Below are 13,541 nucleotides of genomic sequence, written 5' to 3' on the forward strand. Positions count from 1 at the left end.
CTGGGGACAGCTTTTTCTTCAGAAGGTGAACAAAACCATTAAGGGAGTGGCTATTTTAGATCTTCTGCTGACTAGTAGGCACGAACTGGCTGAGAGTGGAAGGGAATTTAGGTGAAAGTGAACCACATCATTTCATGATCACTACTGCAAAAAGGAAAGGGAAAGCAGCAAAATAAAATTACTCCGCCCCCCCACCCCCGAAAACAAAACCAAATGTTAACAAGCTCCAGAAACTGATAAGCAAGGTTTCTTAGGAAGACTGTTTAATTAATAAAAGAATGCAGGAGAGCTTGTCTGTTTTAGTCATTGCTGGAGTCAGCTCTTAATTATCCGAGGTAAAGGGAATAACCTAAATTAGGCAAAAACAGAGGATAATACAAATTAGGCTGTGTAAATTAGTCTGCAAGACTCTACTTAGTACATTCACCTTTGAAAGGCTTATGAACAGATTTCCGTAGAGAGAACAGCAACAGAGAGGAGCCTGGTGCAAACAGCTTATGTTCTGTGTCATGCACCATTTTCTACTGCTCTCCCACAAGAAATGCTGAGGGAAGGCAGGGCTTCATTAAATCCCAGTCCCCATAAACCATCTATCATCAGCAGGTGACTCTATTATTACACACGTTAGCAGATTATGCCAATACAGAAGAAACTGCTGAATTCACACACACACGCGCCACACACACAATTTCCTTGATTTTTATGATTTATCTAACAATCAGACCTTTGTGTTATGCGTCAAAGTATAAAATGATGTGGCCTGCTCTGATACTCTTTTAGATGCTTCATTTAAAGGCTTTTAAATGTTCTCAGTATGAATGGATTTGGTCCAGGTTAGAAGAATGACACCCCAACAGTTTAACTTAGCTGTAAGTACAAATAATTTATTCCAAAAGAGGAACAAATTGACAACTCAGAGCTCACTAAATAACAGCTGAATTCTGCCATTCTTAAATTTCCACTGAAAAAATCAAACATCTACTTGCTTTTCTAGGAGAATTCCTTGCAAGGAGTTAATACACAAGTCCATCCAAGACAGCAATAGGGTGAACAGCAATTTTTTCTGTTGGAAAGCTAATTCCCCAGCTAGCTCTAGTGCAATAGAAATGTCATCCCACCGCAGTACTGCACTATTTTGCTGTTTCATAACTGTGAAAAACTGAGCTCTTTTTGGAGGCATGTTTCTACAGTAACAGTAGAACTAAGATGCTGAAGGGGTTTGTGCTCATGCACAAGGGACGCTCGGGGTTTTTATTATTTGTGTATTCAACTAAAGACCAGTGAGTCTTTTCCAAAGGCTTCATATAGAAATTAGTAGATGAGATTTGCTGGCTTGACAAGACCAGAGAATAAATTTATTTGTTTTAAAGACAGAATATTTTAAGCCCTCATCAAATACATTCGGATGAATATTAGTTCCACAACGAAGAAAAAAGCAACTTTTTCAATTACTGGCCTGCTGTGTACTTTGTTAATGTGGAAAAAAAGTATTTCTCCCTCCATGGAAAGATTACAACAAAGACAAAATGGCATTGCACAACCTTGTCTGCAATCTGAAATTAAGTTCTCACATTAGAAGTAATTAGCATTTTCCCTAGCTTGCTTCCATGCAGTAATACTACTGCCAAGCAAATGAGTAACACTACATAAGCTAAATGAACACTAGAAGAAAACAAATGCGTAGCCATTTCTCCTTCTCTGGAATAAAACTTAACATAAAAAACAGTACAGGTTAAGTGAGAAACTGTGAAAGTGTAGGTGCTGTCCCTTTATTATCTTGGCTTATATATATATTTTATGAACAAAAGTAAAAAGCCGTATGGTTTGCGAGAGCATGTGGAACATCTCCTCGAGCCATTTCCTTTGTTGGCTCTTCATGCCAGCTATAGTTATTATGTACCTTCCTTATTTCCGTATGTGATATTCATTTGAAAATTTTCCAGTGCTTTAAACACAGGTCTTTTAAAGGAAGAGTACAATTATACCTAGTTTTAGATTCTGTTTTCAGAATAATCATCTTCTTTACAATATACCTAAGTGTGCATATATATATGTACTTTATGTAAACACACATATTTAGTTTTCTCTTACCTTTCTAAGTGCTGCTGGTAATGAGGCTGTAGACATTGATATCGCTGGAAGAACGTAAGAGTGCTGACAGATTACTGATGGTATTTGGTTTTCTTCAACAGTATAGTGTCTGCCTGGTATATCATAGTACCTGAAAGAAGAGTAAGCATTGTTCAATTAATACATCCTAGCGAAATAAAGTCTGAGCTAATATCTGCTGCATTTCTCAACAAAACACATTAGGCTGTTTTCTCCTGTTGTAGTGGTTCCAGGCCTCCAGTACTTCTAAAGTTTATGGCTTTATTTTAGCCAAACTACTTGCTTCTCTTGATCGACATTAATTCTTCCCACCTGCTTTCGGTATCTGAAACTCTAACTTGTCAGCTTTTTTATGACAACAAAACAACCAAAAACCGAATACAATATTCAGCAGGATAACCACATGAGAGCCACAAGGCAGAAAAATCAGCCGTCTTCTCTTATGTCACTCCACCTCTACAGACACAGCAGATTACAACATTTGGAGTTTATAGTTCCACATTACATCACATGTTCTGTTCACCTTCCTTCTGGAAGCTGTCTCAGTAAAGAATCAGTTGAATTCTCAGAACAGAAGGTCATTTATTGAGAAGATGCTGTCACAATGAAAGCCTATACAATCTTTAAAACAATACATTCATTTTTAGCAAGTCAGTCCTAAAGCTTAACAGACCTAATTTTGCTTACGTTTATTCTGCAGTGTCAATCTTGAAATTCTGAATCCAAAGAACGTGTAAAAGTTCACTCAGTCTCCTCCTCAGAGAGAAATAAAATACTAAAAACTGACCAACTTATATCATCTCTTTCATTTCACTGTCTGAAAAATCAAAGCAGCAAGAATACAAAATTCTCTTAAGATATGGTTTCATTGAAAAGGTTTATATTTTATATATTTAGTCCTTTGGATGATTCAACAATTTGTTAAAATCCAGCTTTTTTTTAATTTATGTATTTTGATATTTATATTTCAAAATTGGACTGTATTTTTCATAGGATCATAGGACGGTTCAGGTTGGAAGGGAGATGAGGTGGTCTCTGGTCCAATGTCCTGCCCGAAGCAGGGTCAGCAATGGGATCAGACCAGGTTGCTCAGTCAGCTCTTGAAAACATGCAATGACAGAGACAACACAAGCTCTCTGGGCAACGACAAAAATGTTTTCCTTTACATGCAGTCTGAATCCCTCCTTTCTCAATTTTTGCCTGTTGTCTCTTGTCCTCCTGCCATGTACCACTGTGAAGACTCTGGGTCCGTCTTCTTGGGGACCTTTTCACATGTACTGGGGGGCCTCCAGGCCTCTCATCACCCCCCAAAGCTGCCTCTTCCTCCGGACTGAGCAAGCCCCATTTCTCCATCCTCTCCTCACAGGACAAGTGCAACCTCACAGGCAACGCCTGACCGTAGTGGTGGCCATCCGATGAACTCACTCCAGTTTGAATCACAGAGATGTTTCTAGGCAGAAAATACCCTCACCAAATATTTTTCTTTCGGCAAAAAAAAAAAGTCTCAAAATGTTTTTGTTTTGTTTTGTCCTTAAAATATGCATATTTCCCATTTCAGTTGGATCAAAAAAACAAAGTACCAAATCCAGCTCTGTTTGTAGTTTAGCTGCAAATTTAGTTTTATAACTGACTGCCATACAGAGTTTTCAAAGAGTAAATAAGAGAGCAGAAAAGCCTCAGGCATATTTACAGAGGCATTCAGTTTATTGCATAATTGTGGTGAAAATGTTCTGACATTTTAACACATATCCTAATAAACATGTGCAATTATTTTGTTTATTTACCTATTTCTAAGGAAGAAACTGCATCCCTCTCAATAGCTGGTTACCTTCTCCAAGCCATAGCTGACTTTGAGCTGTCCATCTTGATTTTCATTTTCTGCCTCTGCCAATGGAGGTTGCATTTGGGGTAGTTCCGCACACATTGTATACGAGAGAATTCAGCAGTCACGTTAACCAGCTGCTCACCTAGTGCTGAAAGATTCTGTTGCATCCTACCCTGTCTAATGTATATACTGGAGGCCTCTGTAAGACCACTCAAGGGAGCTACAGTTGACTGAGGACTATCAACTCAGTGACTCAGAGCAGTGGAACAAGTGACATAGTATGGGCAGGAGACCAGGAAGGCGTTTGGTTGAAGTCTGAGTAAGAAGGAATAAAATAACGGCACGCCGTAGGAAGCGGATGGAAGAGCTGTCAAGTGCTGAGGTGACACCAACTCTCCGCGAGAGGCCACCGTTCGCAATGGCGCTTCTGGGCTGGTGCCAAGCGTCTGCACCCCAAGTGCTGTATAATGAAGGTATGTCAGAAAACAACGTGCCACCGATCCCACATGTCGAAGTGCCAAGAGGAGGAAGTTCTGGGAGCAAATGCTTCCTAGGTAGGAAGTCATGATGTTTCCCCAGGATCCCTTGTGTCCTGCTGTGGAAGGACGCTGTGCCAGTCCCCAGGTGAGCCAGCAACATCCAACTGGGAAGCACTTGCTGGCTCCCCTCCAGCAGCAGAGGCAGGACTCCCCGCCCAGGGCCACCCTCACACCTCGCCCCCACGGGCCCACTCCTGGCCACACAGGAGGACCATCAGTCCCTGAGACACCGTTAGGCCTCAGGGTGCTGGCAGGTCCATGGCGCGGTAGCCCCGAAGCAGCTGCTTTCAGAGTTATGGTGAACCAGCAGTGTTTCTTTCAGGCACCTTTTTTTTTTTTTTTGTTAAACAGACACTATTTCATGCCAAAAGCTGGAGCTGACAGAAGCAGCATGAAAAGTTTCAACGCGAAGACGGCTGGAAAACAGCCAACTCCGGATTTCCAAGTGGGTGAGAAGAGCCACTCTTTGAATTTCTTCATGGTTTAAGGTCTATCCTCCCAACAATCTGCTGACGAGCTGAGCTCACCAGAGCCTCCCAAAAGCTTTATTTTATGGCACCGGGCAGTTTTCCAGGGAAACGCTGCGGTATGCTTCCCGCCCGAAGGCACGGGCACGCACGCAAGCTGCCGGGGTGGGGGGGGCAAGCCGGGGTGTGAAGGCACGGCGCTGCACCTCCTCTGCCCTGACTGCCCAGCCACCTTCCCTCCTTCTGGCCCAAATGGGGAGCAGCTCGCCCCAACTCCCTGCAGAGAAACTCACCGTGGGGCAAGGGCAGGCGGGTGGACAGTTACCAGTGGAGGAGCTGACGCACCGTCAACCCACACCCTTGCTTTCCTCACCCGGCCTTGTTTGTGTAACCATACCCTCTCGCTCAAAGCCCCGAGGGCCCAGGGGGAAAAAGGTGCTTGCAACACGCTAGGCATGTTTTGAAACCCTCCCAGACATTTTGCAAGGCCCATCAATTGTCGGAGGCGCTTGGAGAGGAGCTTTGTCTGTGGAGGTAAGAATTTTTAAATCAGGAAAAATATTCAGGGGTGAATATTTATGATAGACTGAGTAGTTTATTGGTTTTTTACATGTTTGGCTACTAAATAGTACAACTAATTACGTAAAAAATGCTCAAAGTATGTTTACCTGGTCTACAGCAATGTGTGTCTGGCATGTTCTCATCTAGCTAATGAAAATAATAACTAATTTCACAGTGAAGCAAAGGAAGAGCAGGTAGGAGGCCTTGGAAATTACCAAGCTTTTGAGGAGAGCATGAGGCACTAAAAGGAGGAAGGAGAAGTTCTGTAGGTACATACATCTCCTCTTTACCAGTTCAGGGATACTGGTTCACAGCAGAACAACTGACTAGCAAAGGAAACCATCAGACAGGTATTAAACTGGGCGGTGCTCTCTTTATGCTGAAGACCGCACACCTCGGCTTTCTATTGCCTCTAATGCTATCCTATTAACCAACTTAAGATATTGTCTTAAAATATCAGGACAATTACAAATCCTTCTGAAGGAAATTCACCGGAAGACAAAAATATACGAAAACACTAAGATGACACCAATAAGCAAACAATGCACAAAGAAAAAGAAGAAAAGAGGACATTGTCATACCTTTTAAACTAATAATGCTTACTAAATTGGCATCTTTATAATTTTACAGCCATGGCTTCCCTCATAATCCATCATATTCAGCCCTGATATCCATCTCCAGTCTGCTATTTTTTAGAACTGTCTTCACTCTGTGCCCGGTAGATCGTTCTTGCATATTAATTCCCATTTTTCAATCAACACTTTCACACAGGATGAGATCATTTTTTAAAAAAGAGAGAGCATGTACGAGCAAGAGCAACTTGATTAAAACGGAATGACATTTTGTTTGTTTATTCAGATCCTCTGCCCAGTCTCCCCCCTCCCACACCGTATCAGCACTTGAATTTTTCCCTGGGACCAGCAACTATCAACTCGATCAGCAAAGTTGTCTATGCTAAAGATTTACTGCAAAACATAGAACAACATTAAGAGCAGTAAAGGGCTTTTCCCCAGCACACCCACCACACAGGTGCTCATCACTATGACGGGCGCACCTATGCTGTCAAATAATTTACCTCCCTGGTTCATTCCCTGGTCCTGGTCCCCTTGTCAGCCATACTGCACATGCACCACTTTGTGCTTGGACTCTCCTCTGGAGGAAACCAGCTACTTCCCTCCGAGGAGAAGCCGAGGCGCAGCTCTGTGGACGGACTGCCCTACGGATGGCAGAGCAAGGATGGGACTATACCAGCTTTGGCTCCTCCTGCCCTACACTACCCCAGCTAGCCTCCTGCCCTCAGACACCCCCTCTATGCCCCACACCCCACCCCACAGTATGCAGCATACCTTTGGCATAATGGTATAAAAACACCAGTCTTGCAGGCAGCAAAGCAGCCCTCACATTACCTCAGACACTTTGAACTGAGGCCACAAAAATATAATTATGGTCTTAGAGCCACGGGGGCATCAGGCCCAGGTCAAGTGTTAGGCAGCACAAACACAGCCAGTTCACTCTAGAGGCGTGTAATCTTTAGAGGTGTGGATGCATATATAAGGATCGTTCCCTGGGGCAGATCCTTTAGCAGTGTAGACTCTGTTTTAAACAAGTGTTGTTTTTTTTTTATTGCACATTATTTGAGTTGCTGTAGCTACAGTCTTAATGTATTTTCAGCATTTCAAACAGCCTGCTCTGGGCTGAAGTTTTCCATACAGAGCTACTGCTTGTTAGGCCTTCTGTCATCTCTTCCACAAAACCAGTATGTGGACTTCCTGAGCAGTCTGCAGCGAGCTACGTACTGCACTCACATCACCTCCTCCCACTGCCTCAGCAGTCCCATTACTGTATCCCCGGTTAGAGGAGAGAAGAGCTTCTTCTCCTCCCTTCATCAGAGCATCGTTCAGACCCAAACCGACTTCAGCTCCTATACAAAGTGGTTTGTTACACTGGGGTAACTAAACACCTCTTTTACCCACCTACCTACCTACCCACCCACACAGGGTTTCAAGAAGTGAAAAAGCCAGAGCCAGACACAACGCGTCCTTGAAGGGACGTGTGCTTGGGACACGGCTGTTGTATGACCTTCTGCCGTGGGAGTGACAGGGTGTGATTTTTATAGGGAAACTGAAAAAAACTCAAACTTCCCCCAGGCCCTGGGACTGATGGGTGGCTCTGAGCTCCTCCTGGGGCATGGCTTTCAGAAGTGGCGGGGAGGCACGCACCCTCTTGTGCCATCTAATGGCCAGGCTTCAGCTTCACAAATGAATCAAGTTTTACCTTTCTGCCTCCACCTTTCTAGATCCTAGAGATAGAAAAGGCTGTTTAAACTACCTTAGGTCACATCTTGTCGGGGCAGATGTATTCCTACTGGCTTACTTCGAATGGTTTTGTCATACATCTTAATAACAGGGTTAAAACCTCACCTAAAAGTACCCTTTATTATAGTCACTCCGCTCTGCCTTACTATGTCAGCCTAAATAATTCCTTTCTTTGTTTGGCAAATTCACACCATTTAAATATTTGCAGGCTTCAGCTGTTAACTCTCACTCATCCATTATTTAGCATAATCTTTCCTTTTGTAAATTAATTCCTGTGTGCTCCTCTCTATTTTCTTCTGACAACATCTCTCCAGCAAAGATGCATCCAGAGCTGGACACAATGTTCCCATTCCAGTCACACCAAAAATCACGAAGAGCAGGTCTGGTGCCTCGTCGCTTTGTTCCACGATAGATTTGCACACACAAAGACTGCACAGAGTTTTTTTCTGAGCCACTGTAACACCACAAACTTGTCATACTTGTTGTCCACTGCCATACCTACACGTATTTGTTTTTTCAGCCCTACTGCCTTCCCAGTACAATATATTAATTTCAGGTTATTAAATGTATTTGTTTGCATTTGGCAGTTTGTTGAAGCTCTGAGCAACTGCTCACGAGATGAAATGGTTTCAAGCTTCGGGCTTTCTTGTGCTTCAAACAGCGTGCAATTGGAAATACTACAGTCATTAGTCCTTCAAAACATGTTTTCCCTGGGCCCTAACACAGATGCACAGTGTTGCTCTGTAGCCAAATCTTTAACACACTGAATCCAAGCAGCTTCTGGTTTCTTATTCCAAGGGACCCTTTTCCCTTTTGCAAAATCAAAAAGCCCCACTGTCATATAAATTATTGCAGTTATTCATTATGTTTAAAGTTAACTTCTTTAGCACCTCAACTAATTGGGAAATAAACCAAATACAGACACTTCAGACTGGGAATAGCTGCGTTTGAATTACGAGGTTATCTCCTAGATAATCTGGAAACTTAGTGAATAATATTTTTAGCTGCACCAGAAGCCCAGCCATTATATAGCTAGTTAAAATCTTCATGATATAAAGCTCGATCTACGTCGGGCCTGTACCAGATGCTCATCACCATTTCACTCTTTTGCCTCCTGGTAATCTGAACTAAGGAATTTGATCACTGTAACAGATTAAATTTTGTATCTTGCTGGCATAGAATCATAGAATCATTTAGGTTGGAAAAGACCCTTGGGATCATCGAGTCCAACCATCAACTCCACTCTACAAAGTTCTCCCTTACACCATATCCCTTAGCACCACATCGAAACGAGTCTTAAACACATTCAGGGATGGTGACTCCACCACCTCCCTGGGCAGCCTATTCCAGTGTCTAACCACTCTTTCTGTGAAGAATTTTTTCCTAATGTCCAGCCTAAACCTACCCTGCTGTGGCTTGAACCCATTCCCCCTTGTTCTATCACTAATTACCTGTGAGAAGAGACCAGCACCAACCTCTCCACAATGGCCTTTCAAGTAGTTGTAGAGAGTGATGAGGTCTCCCCTCAGCCTCCTCTTCCTCAAACTAAACAGTCCCAGCTCCTTCAATCGCTCCTCATAAGATTTATTCTGCAGGCCCTTCACCAGCTTCGTTGCCCTCCTCTGCACTCGCTCCAGCACCTCGATATCTCTCTCGTATTGAGGTGCCCAGAACTGGACACAATACTCAAGGTGTGGCCTCACCAGTGCTGAGTACAGGGGGACAAATATCACAAATATCTTCTCAGCAACTCCACTTTTCTCCCTTTTTTATACCTATGAACCAGATTATCATTCCGTATTAATGTTGCTATGAGGAGATGCATCATAAATTTCAGTTAACACCTACCATAGACAATCACTTTTCTTTAGTTGTACTTCTAGCTCTTGTTTGTGTAGGAAAAAAACACAATCTAACATAAACAACAAAAACAGCACCTTGGATTGGTACAAAAACACTTGAATATATACTGATACACTTTCTAAAACCTGGTTTCAAGGGAGGAACACATTTTGTCATTTGATTATTTGGAGACTATTTAAATTAACTGAAGCTCTTTCTTGTTCTGTAATTTGAAGACCATTAACAAAATTTGCCAGTTACTACTTTTTGAGAAATTGAATCCCATGTGCTGATCATGAAGTCTAAAAAAAAAAAAATTAAAAAAAATATTGTAAGATGCCCTCCTTTGATAGTGCTTTTTTTTTTTTTCTTTAATTACCATTCGGCCACTGGGTGGCACGATGTGCCCCAACAAACCATGTTCCCTGTGATAACAACTCCAATCCACAGCTAAGTGTTGACATTACATCAGCTCCGCGTATGCAGGCAGTTTGGGAGACAGCTGAAGTTTATTACTAAAATAGACTTTGCAAAATATTCCTGAAACTTTCCATTGTAATTTTTTTACTCCCACTTTTTGGGACAATTGAAGCTGTATAAAATAACCTGTCAGTGGAAACCTCATTCTTTGAATACGTGTAAATACTTGCAGCTTTTGAGAGCATCTGATATTTAATTGGCAGATGTGACAGAGGAGATACATAACGACATTTGTTCCTTTGTATTAATATAAAATAAATGATGTCTGACATTGCAGTAGCATCCAGTGAGCCCAAGCAAAGACAAATTCCAGTTTGGGTGGGCAATGAACAAGTACACACCACGGACATCCTTGACTCCAGAGATTATTTCTAACTATGCTGCACTGGAGTATCTCACTGAGTGTAGAGCTAATCTTTGTATTTATATTCTGGCCTAGCTTTAAAGCATTGTATAAACAACAATCATCACATTGACTTAACCTAAGAAAGGTAGTATCTCGTTTTATATAGTAAGAAGCTCAAAGAACCAGATGAAGCTGTTTGACTGAGGAGACGGAAAGCCAGCATCACTCATTTCTTTAAACACATGATGCTTTTCTTCCTTTGTTCCTATTGACTCACCACGACTTGATGAACAGAAATATCATGTTACCACATAATTTTGCTACTTTCTGTAGCTACACTGAGAGATACAGAAAGGTGTTTACAAATTCAGGGACATGAAAATACTTCTGAACATACAGACTCACACTTGCAACACTATTCCCCCTGCTCTTTTATGCAAGTATTAGCATTTGGTTCAAAGTGATGGCTGGAAAAAGTTTAGCAAAGTCTGTGCTCTCTGCTCTTTAAGGTTTCTGCCTTAGACTAAAGTTCCACTTTGAAAAAGTGCAATTCATCTGGGCATATCTAAGTAGAATGCAATTCCAGCAGCAAATAGGAAAGTCTTTAATTCTTAGAAAAAAAAGTTTCTGCCCGCAAGAAGGGATGAAAGAGGTTCATGGTACACCAAAACGGGCCCCCCAGGTTCACCCTGGCCGAATGCGAGACAGCCTGGACAGGATGGGTGCAGAGGCAGCAGGGAGGGAAGCACTGTCCGAGCACACCTGAACACATCTTGTCATACAGAAATAAATGACCACAGCGCCTGCTGCGGCTGGGGACCACAGCTCCCAGCGAGGTCCCTTTCAGCATGAGGTCCCAGAAGATTACATGGCCTTTCAACAGCTCCGGCTCTTCCCTTCTCCAGCCTCTCCTGCACCCATCAGGCCAGCGAGGAGACCCCCGGGCAGGTCCCGTGAGCTGAGCGGCATGCAGGGGGGGTGACACCACACACCCCCCAGTAGCACAGCCCGAGAGAACGAGGAACAGGCCAAACGAATGAGAGGCATGCAGGACTTGTAAGGTTTGGCTGGTGCTGCACAAACTCATTGATTTATCTATTCATCAAAATCTTCGTAAACCACACCCTGCAATTACAGCAAAGGAACTGACCTGAAATGAGTTGATTTCATGAACTAAATTAGCCCACTGTCTAGAACAAAGACAACCAATGAGCGTGGTACCAGCCATTTTACATTCGCATCAATTATGCTAAGCCTAATTGAAATTCGGGCTTTTGGCAACAAAGCGCTGAGCCACGTTTTGCTCAGAAAATATCACTGTGGCTTATATTCAATGGGGACTTGTGATTACAAATTGCATTGATGTAAGAGTTTATTACATCATTTCTGAGTATCACCAACCTAGGAAACCTATAAAGCAGTTCCAAATATGCTACAGAAAAAAAAGCAAATGTATTTTTTAAAAAGTGGCACTATAGAAGCACCTGTTAACAATGTAGACTTGGAAATTTAGCTTTAAAAATTGGCCATTAAAATTTCACTGAGAAAGGAAGAAATTTATTACAACAGTTGAGCAACCATTTTTGATGCCAGGAATGGAAAATCGAATTAAAATTACATATTCAGTAAGAAGTAATAGGAAAACACGAAGCTATACTTAGATAAGTCAGCTCACGTAATGTGAGATGTTTTGTTGCTTCCAGACTTATTAATGGACTGTATAATTTCAGGTTTCAAATAATGATAACTTCATTGCAAAAGATATTAATATAGATTTTCTCATTTGTCTAAAAACACGCACCTGTAGAGATTTTAATATAAATCCTAACATTTTACTATTTTGGTCTAAGACAGCACTAACTACTCTCATTCAAATTCTCTGCATATTTCTACATGAAACAACCGAGGGAAGTTTGAAGCATGGCTTAAAGTAATAGGATGAGAATACTCAACCACTATTTATAAATGTATTCAACAGGCTAGGTCCATGGCTGTCATGTCTTAGAGCAAACTATCTTCATGTTCTATGTGTATTTACAGTTATATTTATGAGAAAAAAAAAACCCAAACCCCTAAAAATGCAGACATACTTCAAGATACAACTTTGAAAAATCTATTTTCCTACTTGCTATGGTTTTTCAAGTCATGAGTCCAGCAGAAAAATTAGTTCAGAGAGATCCTGGGAATCATTAAGCCAGGAGAACAATACAGAAGGCAAAAAGGCGACTCACAAGCAATATGTAACAACTGCAGTCACAGATGCAGCATAAAAAGTGGTTTTGTCACAAACTGTAGCACAGCACAAGCATGAGATACCATTTCACATTACATCCTATAGCCTTACAGATCATTATCAGCGGTCTTCATTCTTATAATCTTTTGAGAGCAATGAATACAGATATTTATATTGTCAGAAGTTACACATCAAATTAAACACATGGATGTGGATGGGCTTTCTTCATACCTCCACAGAGGACAGGCTTTCTGCCAGCTCAAACAGACATCATAACATCGATTTATACTATGAAGTGCTTCTTTGAAGTCATATTGGCTTTTTAGGAAGGACTAACTCACAGAGCAAGTAGCAACAAGCTTCAGGATTCGTCCTGCATACAAGCTCGCGGCAAGGCAGCCTACCTGCACCTCTGCATCTTAACTCTATGGAGCCAGCAGACCATGGGCTTCACATTTAGAGTCTGTTCTGCTTCATCTTTGGAGGAATGAGAAGTTGTCTCCTGACAGCCTTTTTGCCTCCTGCCAAACCCATTTATCACACCCCTCTTTTACCTCCTTCCCTTTTCCACAGTTACTGAAAGTGATCTTGCAGGCGGTGCGGGAAGGTAAAAGAAAGGATATGAAAAACAGGAGAGGGAAATGAAAAATGAACATCAGAGGATCCTGAGAAAGGAGGGGCAGACAAACTAGAGAGAGTATTTTTTTAACTGGGACACTGACAGCCCAGTTAATTTTGTGTAAGGCTTTGTTATTTAAAATTATGAGCATTTTGTTACAATTCAGTACACTTACTTAATGCTCTTTCCACTTTGCTCATTAACA

The sequence above is a fragment of the Larus michahellis genome, chromosome 3, assembly GCF_964199755.1.
Source record: "Larus michahellis chromosome 3, bLarMic1.1, whole genome shotgun sequence".
NCBI lineage: Eukaryota > Metazoa > Chordata > Aves > Charadriiformes > Laridae > Larus > Larus michahellis.